The sequence below is a fragment of the Papio anubis genome, chromosome 6 (assembly GCF_008728515.1).
Source record: "Papio anubis isolate 15944 chromosome 6, Panubis1.0, whole genome shotgun sequence".
Lineage (NCBI taxonomy): Eukaryota > Metazoa > Chordata > Mammalia > Primates > Cercopithecidae > Papio > Papio anubis.
In genome coordinates, this window is record NC_044981.1 from 92551648 (window position 1) to 92565178 (window position 13531).

General features: G+C 38.2%; 1 long non-coding RNA gene across 3 annotated transcripts in view; it reads left to right on the forward strand.

Moving 5' to 3' along the window:
• Nucleotides 1-13531, forward strand: part of LOC110742995 — a 645960-nt gene that overhangs the window by 3645 nt on the left and 628784 nt on the right. The window contains exon 2 of one of the 3 annotated variants that reach the window (XR_002521359.2): nt 12122-12880. The exons of the other annotated variants lie outside the window; for them this stretch is intronic. This is a non-coding gene — a long non-coding RNA (uncharacterized LOC110742995). The remainder of the gene's footprint in view (nt 1-12121; nt 12881-13531) is intronic. 3 annotated transcript variants of the gene reach the window in all.

The window sequence follows — 13531 nt, forward strand, 5'->3', positions numbered from 1 at the left end:
GTCAAATAGTGCTGATAAGTGAAATAATAAAGGAAGACAAATTAATCATTGGTATTGGCAAGAAATAGGTCATTACTAATGTTGATAAAAGCCGTTTAAGTTGAGTAGTTGGGGAAAAACATCTGATAGGAGTGGGTCATATAGAAAATGGGAGGTGAATCAGCAAATATCGAAACTTTACCCAGGAATTTAATTGAAAATAAAGCATAAAAATAGGGCAGAGGGACATATAGGGATCAAGAAATGGTATTTTGGGGATAAAAGATGTTAGAACATGTTTGCGAGGCTATGGCAATTATTAAATGGAAGGAAAAAAGATGCTCAGAAGGGGAATAATTGCAAGAATAAAGGCATTGAAAAGATGAGAGGGGATAATATTCACTACACAGATGACATATCAACCTCTGATAGGATCAAGAAAAATTTTTTATCGTAATAGGAAGTGTAAAAGGTATACAGATTAAGATGGCTGGAGGTGGTGTACTAGGTGTTGGAATGTTGAGTTGTTGTTTTATTTCATCTATTTCTCTGTGACACATCAACTGGAAGTGAGAAGAAGGAGTAGTTACTAGAGATTAGAGAAGAGGTGTGATATTGTCATATTGGTGAGTAGAAAAGTATATTTACTAGGGAAAGATAATAATGTCTGAAAGTGTTGAGTGATCATTTGAGATTTGTGACAAAAAATTAGAGTTCAGTCATCATGATTTTGTCATTTTCTCCAGCACCATTCAGCTACTTGGTAAAAGAGGGGAGGACAGACCAGTCACGGTGACTCACACCTGTAATTCCAACACTTTGGGAGGCCAAGGCAGGTGGATCACTTGAGGTCAGGAGTTCAAGACCAGCCTGGCCTACATGGTGAAACCCTGTCTCTAAAAATACAAAACTTAGCCAGTTATGGAGGCGCACACCTGCAGTCCCAGCTACTCGGGAGGCTGAGGCAGAAGAATCGCTTGAACGCGGGAGGCAGAGGTTGCAGTGAGCCGATATCGTGCCACTGCATTCCAGACTGAGTGACAGAGCGAGACTCCATCTCAAAAAATAAAATAAATAAATAAATAAATAAATAAATAAATAAAAAGCCAAAAACAACAGCAGCAACAACAACAACAAAAACCAGGGAAGACATATGATAGAATTTGAATGTTGTATAATAAGTGAACCCATTCTAACTTACTGCTTTTTAAAAAATATACCCACAAACCATCTATTTGATAATATATTCTTGTGTTTTCAGATATCAGAGTCAAAGTCAAACAATTTAATATGAATGTCATGTTTTGTAGGAGGGAAACTTTTCACAAATTCAACTTAATATGATATAGTCCACTGACTAAAAGGTCTCAGTTTCAGAAAAGTTATGATTTTAATTGAAATCTTATTTAAATTTTAAGACTGTTACTTCTTATCCCTTAAATGTAAACGAAGATCACCTTACCTCTTTATAGTAACTGTTCTTAAGTCTAGAATTGGATTCAACATTGTAGCAATATCTGATCAATATTAAATCCAGTTCTAGTGATCTTATTATTACAGTTGGCCAGTATTGAGGATACACAGAGATAGCTCAACTTAGATATGGCTTTTAGTTCTGTGCTGTGCTATTGAAAATATTAGGTTATCTCCATGAGCTATCTATTGCAAATGTTTATACAACCTACCATAAGCTGACTTTCTGTTGACCCACAGTATTTTAATGCACTAATTTTGTGCAACAGATAATGAACTCTTAACCTCTCAAGTGCTACTCCCTGGCACGCATGTTCTGATTTAAACAACTACAGAGAAATGTAGTTGGTTAAGAAGGAACAACTTTCCTATAAAAGGAAAAGGACTTTTCATACAACTGTTCAAGGCACTTTGTCATTAACAAGGGAATACACCACATAGAACCTTGAAAAAATCTACATACAAGAAAAACTCCATTATTGATCCTCATTCATTTTTCTATAGCTTTAGCATCTTTCCCTCCTGCATGTGCTCTTAATCCATTTTCTTTTACCCCCAGGAGCTTGATCCTTCGGTTACCACTATTTCTTCAATGTTCAACCACTCCCTCTCTCCTATCTTCTTTCCCTAAGCCTACTGTGATAGGCATCTTCTAAGACGACTGTCAGTAATATCTGCCAGTATTCATGTCCTTGTGCAGTCTTCTGCCCTTGAGTGTTGGCCGAACCTAAAGACTTGCTTCTATTGAATAGAATAAAGCAAAAAGTGATGAGATATCACTTCCATGATTAGCTTACAAAAGACTGTGATTACATCTTGCTAGAACACGCCCTCTCACTAGCATTCTTACCCTCTCAGCTTCTTGGCTAGTTCACTTTGATGAAGTAAACTGCCATGTTAGAGAGGCCCACATGGCAAAGACTGAGAGTAGACTCTGGACAATAGGCAGTGAAGAACCATGGTCCTCAGTCCATCAGTCCACAAGGAACTAAATTCTGCCAACAATCATCTGAGTGAGTTTGGAAAGCAGATTATTCTGCAGTCGAGCTTTGAGATGACTAGGCCTGGGCAAGTATATAGTAGATAATTTAATCTTGTCCAAAAAGGAGTCTGGGCCTTTGCCCTTGGCTTATGAGAGGTAATTTCTAAGCCCCTGGAATGTTGGGGCCTAGGATCATACAGGATAATCTAACAATGTGATTTGGGCTGGCAGTTGGCCATGCCTGAAAGATCAAAAATGTAATTTAGGGTGGGTCTTTGAGTCATGTGGTATCAGTCAACCTGGAGACGGAGATCAACCATGTGAGTAATCACGCTAACATGCTTGCATAATGAGGACCCACTAAAAGCTCTGAACACTGAGGCTCAGGTGAGCTTCCCTGGTTAGCAGCATTCTGTGCATATTGTCACAGGTTGACACTGGGAAAGTAACACATCATGACTCCACTGGGAAAAGAAAACAGAAGTTTCACCAAACAGAAGTTTGATACTTTCTTAGACTCTGCCCTATGTGTTTCTTCTCTTGGCTGATTTGAATCTGTATCCTTTCCTTGTAACCATAATTGTGAATGTAATAGTTTTCAATGAGTTCTATGAATTTCTCTCGCACATTATCAAAGATTAGGGTGGTTTTGAGAATCACCTAATGTAGGTCCAACCGCCCTTGGACCTACAATTGGAGTGAAAATTGAGATCAGTCCTAGTGTGGACTGTCTGCCCTTTCACAGTTGACTAAACTCTTTTAGCAACATTGCTGCCAGCTAACCACCCACAGTGAGTGACAACTTGACTACACCTATAAAAGTCCTTGAAGCAGGGGATTCAGTTAGGCCACCTCCAGATTTCTAGATGAGATAATAAATTTTACTAATATAATAAAATTTTGTTATCTTGAGAAACTATGATATAATAAATTTGTTGTTTCAAGCCACTAAGTCTTGGTATAACTTATTACATAGTAATAGATCATTAACATAACTAATAACATCCTTAAAAAAAAAAACAATAAAGCTTGCTTCAAGCCAAGAGTTCAATATCAGCTTGGGGAACAAAGCAAGACCCTGTCTCTACAAAACATTAAAAAAATTGGCTATGCATGGTGGCACATGCCTATAGTCGTAGCCCTTTGAGAGGCAGAAACAAGATGATTGCTTAAGCCCAGGAGTTGGAGGCTTCAGTGAGCTATGATTGCACCACTGCACTTCCACTTGAATGACAGAGCAAGACCCTGTTTCTGAAAAATTTTTAAAAATTAAAAAATAAATAAAGCAGCCAGGCATGGTGGTTCTTGCCTGTAATCCCAGCACTTTGAATGGTGCAGGCAGGTAGATCACCTGAGGTCAGGAGTTCAAGACTAGCCTGGCCAACATAGTGAAACCCTGTCTCTACTAAAAATACAAAAATTAGCCAGGTGGTAGGGTTGCTCGCCTGTAATCTCAGCTACTTGGGTGGCTGAGGCTGGAGAATCACTTGAAACCAGGAGGGGAGGCAGAGGTTGCAGTGAGCCAAGATCGGCCACCACACTCCAGCCTGGGTGACAGAGTGAGACTCTTTTATCAATCAATCAATCAATCAATAAAGCAAAACCTTGTTTTCTTGTATTTAAATAGTAACATTGATTCTGAATCTAACCAAATGATAATAAGCACCTTTCAGGGCTCATGCTCTCTATATATCTTTTAACTAATATCCTTATTTTTGGAGCATTTTTAGGATTATCTAAAAAGTTTTTTTCACATTTCATTTTTACAGATGGAATCATGCTATGTTGCCCAGGCCGGTCTTAAACTCTTGAGCTCAAGGGATCCTCTCACTTCAACCTCCTGAGTAGCTGGGACTATATGCACATGCCACTGCACCCAACTTGAATTTTTAGGTTTACAGAAAAATCGAACAGAAAGTACAGACAGTTCCCATGCGTTCCCTTACCTTTCTTTGTACATAAATTACCTTACCCTTCTTCACACTCTATATTTTTTCCTAACCAACCTACTCCAGACACATTTTCTATTACTAGTTCCATGCAGATTACTCTAAAATTTATATCTCTATCCAGACCTCTCCTCTGAGCTGCAGATCTTTAAATAAAACTGCTTGCTTAATATCTCCTCATGGATGCCTCAAAAAAACCTTCAAATTTGATGTCCAATAATGAATGCATTATTATTTTTCCTAAGCAAATGCTCTTACAGAAATGGCCATCTTTGTAAATGGTACCACATTCTTTCATGACAAAAATCCTAAAGCCTTAATAGAGTAGCCTGTTTTGACAATCTTATCTCCTCATCCTCATGTTTACTTTCTCATCAAATGTTTTCAATTTCACTTAAATTCCTCAGAACCCAGCCACTTATCTCTATCTCTATCCTTACCATCTAAAGTAAAGCTGTGAAGAGCTATGAATATTTCTCACCAAGAACTACAATAGCTTCCTAACTTGTCAACCAACATTCACTCTGCATGTTGACCTATCCACCCCATGCTTCTTCACACTTCATGCAAAGTGATTTTTTTCCCAAAATGCTAGCATGATAACATCATTCTCTCCCATTTTTAAAATCAGTGCTCTTAAGATTCAAACAAATCATAATAAAGCCTATAAGACACTGAATGCTCTTTTTTATTTTTATTTTGTAGAGATAGGGTCTCACTATGTTGCCTAGGCAGCATACCTACTGGTCTTCCAAACTCCTGACCTTAAGTTGTCCTCAAGCCTTAGCCTCCCAAGTAGCTGGGATTACAGGCTCAAGCCACTGCACCCAGCATGACACTGAATGTTTTGACTCTTAACTACTCCTACTTAGCTTGCACAGAACCAAAATCACCCTTATCAATGTGAGTCTGCCATACTGGTCTCTTTTAAGTTCCTCTCACCTTCCCTTTTTACATGCTCTTCTCTCTACCTACAATATGCTTTTTTTCTCCTCTTAGCACTGCTACCCATTCTTCAGATCTCTACATGCATCACCTCCTCAGGGAGGCCTTCCAAGACCTCCCTAATAATGCTAAATTCCTCTGTTATGGGTACCCACATTGTTCATTTTGGAAGTTATTGCCACAGTTATAATTTTCTATTAATGTATGTAATTATTTGATAATAGTTATATCCTGCAGTACACTCTAAGCTTTAAGAGGAGAGGAACCATGTCAGCTTTTATTTAACATCATACCTTCAAAGCATAGCACCTTCATCTTGAGGATGCTGAATAAATATCTCCTGAATAATTGGGAATGTTTTTATTGGGTAAATTGATTTTTATTTTATTTTTTTATTTCAATAGGTTTTCGGGGGAACAGGTGTTTCGTTACATGAATAAGGTCTTTTTTTAAATTTTTTTTTTTGAGAAGGAGTCTCACTCTGTCTCCCAGGGTAGAGTGCAGTGGTGTGATCTTGTCTCACTGCAGCCTCTATCCCCTGGGTTCAAGTGATTCTCCATCCTTGGCCTCCTGAGTACCTGGGATTACAGGCATGTGCCACCACACCTAGCTAAATTTTGTATTTTTAGTAGAGATGGAGTTTCACCATGTTGGCCAGGCTGGTCTGGAACTACTGGCCTCAAGTGATCTGCCTGCCTATACTTCCCAAAGTGCTGGGATTACAGGCATGAGCTGCCATGCCTAGCCATCAATAAGCTGTTTAGTGGTGATTTCTGAGATTTTGGAGCACCCATCACCCAAGCAGTGTACACTGCACCCAATGTGTAGCCTTTTATCCTTCACCCACCTCCTGCCCCTTCCCTTGAGTCTCCAAGTTCACGGTGTTATTCTTATACCTTTGCATCCTTATAGCTTAGCTAACACTTATGAGTGAGAATATATGATGTTTGGTTTTCCATTCCTGAATTACTTCACTTAGAATAATGGTCTCCAATTCTATCCAGGTTGCTGCGAATGGCATTATTTCATTCTGTTTTATGGTTGAGTAGTATTCCATGGTATGTATGTGTACATTTGCTTTATCTACTCATTGATTGATGGACATTTGGGCTGGTTCCATATTTTTGCAATTGCAAATTGTGCTGCTATAAACATGCATGTGCAGGTATCTTTTTTGTATAATGACTTTTCCTCTGGGTAGATACCTAGGACTGGGATTGCTGGATCAAATTGTAGATCTTCTTTTAGTTGTTTAAGGAATCTCCACACTGTTTTCCACAGTGGTTGTACTAGTTTACGTTCCCACCAACAGTGCAAAATTGTTCCCTTTTCACCATATCCATGCTTAGAAATATACTTAACAAAGGAGGTGAAAGACCTCTATGAGGAAAACTACAAAACACTGCTGAAAGAAATCATAGATGACACAAACAAATAGAAGCAAATCCCATGCTCATGAATGGGTAGAACAAATATTGTGAAAATGACCATACTGACAAAAGCAATCTACAAATTCAGTGCAGTTCCCATCAAAATGCCACCATCATTCTTCACGTAACAACAACAACAAAAATTCCTAAAATTCATAGGGAACCAAAAAAGAGCCCACATAGTGAAAGGAAGACTAAGCAAAAAGAACAAATCTGGAGGCATTACATTACCCAACTTCAAACTATACTATAAAGCCATAGTCACCAAAAAAAGCATGGTACTGGTATAAAAATAGGCATATAGACCAATGGAACAACATGGAGAACCCAGAAATAAAGCCAAATACTTACAACCAACTGATCTTCGACAAAGCAAACAAAAATATAAAATGGGGAAAGGACACCCTATTCAACAAATGGTGCCAGGATAATTGGCAAGCCACATGTAGAAGAATGAAACTGGATCCTTGTCTCTCACCTTATACAAAAATCAACTCAAGATTGATCAAATACTTAAGTCTAAGATCTGAAATCATAAAAATTATAGACGATAACTTTGGAAAAACCCTTCTAGACATAGGCTTAGGCAAAGACTTCATGACCAAGAACCCAAAAGCAAATGCAACAAAACCAAAAATAAATAGATGGGACTTAATTCAACTAAAAAGCTTCTACACAGCAAAATAAATAATCAGCAGAGTAAACAGACAACCCACAGAGTGGGAGAAAATCTTCACAAACTATATATCTGACAAAGGACTAAGATCCAGAATCTACAAGGATCTCATACAAAACAAACAATCCCATCAAAAAGTGGGCTAAGGACATGAATAGACAATTTTCAAAGGAAGATATATAAATGGCCAACAAACATATGAAAAAATGTTCAACATCACTGATGATACAGGAAATGCAAATCAAAACCACAATGTGATACCACCTCACTCCTGCAAGAATGGCCATAATCAAAAAATGAATTGGTTTTTAGATGTGGTAGGGAAGACTCAGGATGGTTTTGCAGACAAATCTGATTTCAGAAACAAGCCACTTTACCTCTCTTGGGATCTTCTTTTTCCATTTGTACCTGTCTGGCTTGTTGTGGTAATTACATTGAAAAGGCTGGGCACAGAGTTCGAGATCAGCCTGGGCAATATAGTGAGACCCCATCTCTCCAAAAATAAAAATTAAAAATTAAACTTATGGGTATGGTGGCATGTGCTTGTAATCTCAGCTGCTCAGGAGGCTGAGGCAGGAGGATTTCTTGCTTGAGCCCAGTGCAATGAGCTATGATCACGACATGTCTCTGCACTCCAGCCTCGGTGACTAGCAAGACTCTGTCTCTAAAAAAAAAAAAGTTAAAAATAAGTAATCTGAGTTGTCCATTTCATGTCCACTTGAGTCCTAATGGCTGGTATAAGACAGGGGATGACACACTTATAAAATGTAAAAGAGAGAATAATTTATAGGAGAGAAACCTGTGGTGATCTGGAGACTATAAACTCCCCTTTATAGAGGGTTGCATATATATTTTAGTAAAAACCAGATATGCATGAAGAAAAACACATTAATAGGCCAAATTAGCCTTCTGGCTGTCAGTTTGCAAGCCCTGAATTCCATCCTATATCAGAATATCACTATGCAAATAAAGATGGGTTGATAAATGCTTATTTTAAATAGGTAAAACTGTTCTGTGTCCTTTACCTTCTGTTTCTTAACACATCTGAAAAGTTACCTGTAGATTTGGAAAAGGGATGGGAATAGGATACCTGAATTGACAGTCACTCTAAGACAATGGGGAATGAAGGAGGAGTGGTTCTCCAAAGCAAAAGCAGAATGCTATTGCCAGAGGAAGGAGGATGAGATGCTGTACGGCTAAGGCAGCAGATGCCCTGTGTTCCTGTCCACTTCCTGCCTAGTAGAATTTGCTTACTTTCCTGTATACAACTTAATATCATTCTTTCTGTGATGTCATGTCCTATCATAACACCTCCACATCGAGAAAAGTAAATTATTCTCTCCTTTACATTTTATAAGCATGTCATCACCTATAATGTGCCACAGGTGAAAGAACTGGAATATATCTGTCTGCCTGTTAGAAGTAGCTTCCTTCAAGGGAGAAAGATTCTACCACACAGGTAGCATGATGCACTGCTTCCTGCCCTGCTTCTAGTCACAATCTCTTGCATTTTTCCCTCAGTTACCTGTTTTCCCCCTTATCCTGCTGCGTTAAAAAATTACAGATCCGTAGCTCTATTTTTGACTAAGACTTCAATAATTTCTTGCTTAGCTCAAGATATCTTCTGCAACCTGCTTGCAAACTCCTCAACTTTGGCCATCTTCCAACACTCTACCTCTCTGAACAAGATCTATACTGAAGGCCCTCCTAATGTTTTATAGTTCTTTCCTAAACATTCTGGGTTACATTTTTGCATCATACAATGAGTACCTGTAGGTTTTTTACATGTACACACAGATAATCATGGCTATGTCTGTTTCCTTACTGGACTATAAAATTGAGATTTGTTTATTGTTGTGTCCTCAGGATTTAGGATAGTACCTGTATATATGGTAGGTCCTTAAAAATATTTTTAATTAAATGAATAGAATGTTGCATTTTGCATTTAACTATTGATAATTATATCTTAGTTTTGGAAATCTTTTTGAAAGATGTTATTATGTCACTTTCTTTGGTTTGCCTCAGAGTTTCTGCTGAGGGACAAACCTGAGAAAAATAGCTGTAATGCATCCAATATTCTAACTGAGGTGCTAGATCAGTATTGCAAAGGAGGTGGCCAAAATTTGCTTTTATCAGCAAATTTGCTTTTATTAGCTCACTCTGTGTATGTGTGTGTGTACAAAATAATTCACTAGGGGGATAAAGTTTCTAGAGTTAGGATTTCTTTAGAGACTAAATATGGAAAGGTGCAGTGTTTTCACTCTCCTTTAAGCTAAACAGGGGAACTACAGAGAGTCACTTTGAGAGGCTTACATGTATCTTCTGGCACTTGGAACACACAGAAATTGATCCCTGTCTGGATGCTGACAAATCTGAAGGCAAAAGGTTGGCTAGAGTGGCTCTTGTTGGCAGGCAAGGAGTAAGTGCTGTGGAAGGAATACGCTGTATTGCCACTGGGGTAGGGAGCCAGACCTGGGTTGTCTTGGGAGGGAGTTTGTCCAAGAGGACAAGAGGACTGCTTGCAGGCACGGGGTAGCATCAACAGGAGACTGGAAACCAGGTGCTGAGGGGCAGTCAGTGGCAGCTGGCAAGGGAAGGCACAAATTGGATCAAACCTCTTTGCTTAAAATCCTGCAGTAGCCTCCTATTATACTTACAGTGAAATCTATGCTCCTCACCTTTGTGATTTGAGCCCTTCCCATGCACACAATCTTATCCTTTACTACTCTCCACCTCTCTCACAAAATGTCAGGTACATGGCCTTCTTTCAGTTCTTCTCATACACTGTATTCTTTGCTGCTTCAACATGTTTGCACAAACAGTGCCTTATGCCAGGACAGTTTTTTCTCTTGCTTTATCTAGGCTTGGCTCCTTTTTGTCCTTGAGATCTTGGCTAAATTTCCTTGCCTCTTAGAGACTCTCATGGACCCCTCAATTTAACGTAAGTTTTCATAATAATTTGAGTTTGGCAAAGTTGCAAGTGGCGTAAAGCTCAACATAACCATAACTTAACAAGAAAAAAGGTTTCTGTCCCTCTCAATGTGAGTCATGTACTCAGTCTAGATCTGGTAGACCTGCATGGTGTCAGTATCCAAGGATCCTTAATCCTGTCTTCAGAGTGTGTGGCCTCTACTTTAAGTTTACATCATTGTCTATGAGGGCTGTTCCTGCTGCAGCTAGCACATGTATATTCCGACTGGCAGGAAGGGGAAAATGGAAAAGGGCATGGGCCCTTCTAAAGTCAATTCTAGAAGTTGCTCATACTACATCTGTTTACATACCACTGGCTTAAACTTAGTCACACACTCCCATTTAGCCACAGGTTAGACAAGCTTGGAAAGATGATCTTTATTCTGGAGGTGGCCACATGCCTAACTAAAATTAGGGGACAGGTTAAAATGCATATATGGGACTACTGATAGTTGCTCCCACAAACACCCATCAGTTCTTTTTTCTCACAGTACTTAAGTTATAGAGGCTAAAACTTTTCTCCCTTGTAGAAGCTTTCTTTGATCACTCCATCTAAAACAAATTTCTGTAATTTACTTTATTCTTTAGTTACTTTAATCCCACCAGGCAGAGAAGGGGGTTCAATTGCAAGTGACAGAAAATCCAGTTTTAAAATGACTTAACAAGAAAACAGTTTCATTCCCATTCATGTGGAAGTCATGTAATCCTTCTAGGATTTGCATGGTACTCTCTGGTATCCAGAAAGGGAATGAGTTAAGTTACATCAGTCATCAAACTGTAGCCTGTGGGCCAAATCCGGGTTACCACCTGGTTTTGTAAGTAAAGTTTTATTGGAACACAGCCACACCTATTGGTTGAAGTATTATTTATGGTTGCTTTCTCACTATTTCTAACTTATTGCAGAGTTGAGCAATATAGCCCACAAAGTCTAAACTGTTTACTATCTAGCCCTTCAAAGAAAATGTTTGCCAACCCCTGAGTTACAGTAATAGTTTTGTTGAATAGCATGTATTCAAAAGCATTACTCTCCTTGGAACTGTAAGATTTTTTCCTTAGAAAGCCAGTAGTTGTAAGAAAAAGTGTTTTAAATTTGTTCCTACAACACCCCACCAAACCCCCAATTTCTTCTTTAATTTCTGTTTTCTGTGGGAGGTTAGTGAGATGAAGACTCTTTTCTCCCTTAGCATTGTTAGCTGTCTAATCCTCATAATATTGCCGTTCTAAGAATCAGAGTACCAGAGCAGGAAGGTGCCATATGTGTTACCCTATGGGGCACTCTTTTGTGCCACCTAGATTCCCCCTCCAGAATAAAATACTTATTTCCCCAGCAGCTGAAGTGTTGTCAGCTCTTAGCTGTTAACCCTTTTCAAAATTGCTTTGGGTAAAGAGAACCTACTTGCTCAAAGTGAGGCATCTGTCATTCAACTGTTGGCACAAAGGTATGAATGCCCAGTCTTCTCTATTCCTCCCCTAGCTTGGGATACCTATGAAGGGCTATCTCAACTTCCAAGCTCCTATTAGATGGCAGAGGCCTTACTGAGGTTCCATTACAGCCCAGCATTTCCTTCTATCCAATTATACTTCTCTTCTCTTCCTTCCACAAGTTGTTATTCCCAAGAGTATACCTTGATACATTTCTTGCATATTAATCTCTACCTCAGAGTCTTCCTACAACCCCAACAACAAAAATAACCTAATCCAATTTTCTGATTTTTAGGAAGCTGAATCTTGTGGACTTTCCAAAACATAGAGATGGGAAGAGGAAGAGCCAGAATTTTGGAGCCCAAACGTCTGTGCCCTTTCCACAATAATATTTTTAACTCATTTAATCGCCAGAGAACTCTGATTACTGTGTGATCCCTTGAGGTTTTATAAAAGCAAAACTTAAACAATCTATGAATTATTTTTGCTGCCACTTGATATTTTGATATTACAATGTCAAGATACTATATTAATTGAGCTTCACTGAAATCTTTTCACTGGGTTATGATGGATGAGGTGGAGTGAAGATTGTTTAAAGATCAACATACCTGAGTTTGATTCCCATGGATCAACATACATGAGTCTGATTCCCACACTCTGCACTTTCTAAATTGTATGATCTTGGCCAAAGTTCTTAAACCTTCTTAGTGTCAGATTTATTATCTGAGAATTGGATGTCAACACTACTTATTAGAGGCATAGGGGACCTTCTTCTTATTTTGTTAATTTAGTTTATTTGAGAAGTATAATCCATTCTATTTCATTGCATTCTATTCCATGAGGAATTGCTGAGAATTCTAAGACATTTCCATCAATATCATAGTTGAAGAAGAATGAGAACTCATGATTCTTGCCTTCAAGAAATCTGTAATTCTGTCAGAGAGACAAACTTGAAACAAAACAATTAGAGAAATATATAAGGCAGAAACCAAATCCACATGATATGGGATGGACAGTGTGTAATGAAATGAGGATCAAGATGCTTTTAATATAGGTAAGCTTTCCATGCTACCACTTTATAATTGTCCTCTGAAGGATCAGTGGGTCAAAGGAAACTGAATTACTGTTTCTCAAATTGGAAGGATGAACGGAACATTTCCATTTCATTCTATACAATTGAAAGGATAACAAAAGTATGAAATTTTTTTATTTAAAATTTTTATATAGTAAAATTTACTCTCTTTAGAATTCAATTCTATAAGTTTTGAAAAATTCACTATGTCCTAATTAATATACAGTATAGTTCTGTCACTCCCCGCAAATTTTTCTCATGCAGGCATTTTATAGTGAAACCCTCTCCCCTTCTCCCCAAAGCCCTAATGAACACTGATCTGTCTGTGCCTATATTTTGGCTCTTTCTAAAATGTCACATTCCTGGAATTATGTAGTATGTAGCATTTCGACGTGGCATTTTTTAATTGGCATAATGCATTTGAGATTCATCCATGTATCAGTAGTTTTTTCCTTTTTGAATTGTTTCCACTTTTGGGGTATTACGAATACAACTGCTAGGAACACATCTGTACACGTTTTTTGTGTGAATATATCCTCCTATTTTCTTTAATAAAAATGGAGTAGAAATGGAATTGCTGGGGACCTAAGGTAAATTTTTGTTTAACATTTTAAAAAATTGCACAACTATTTT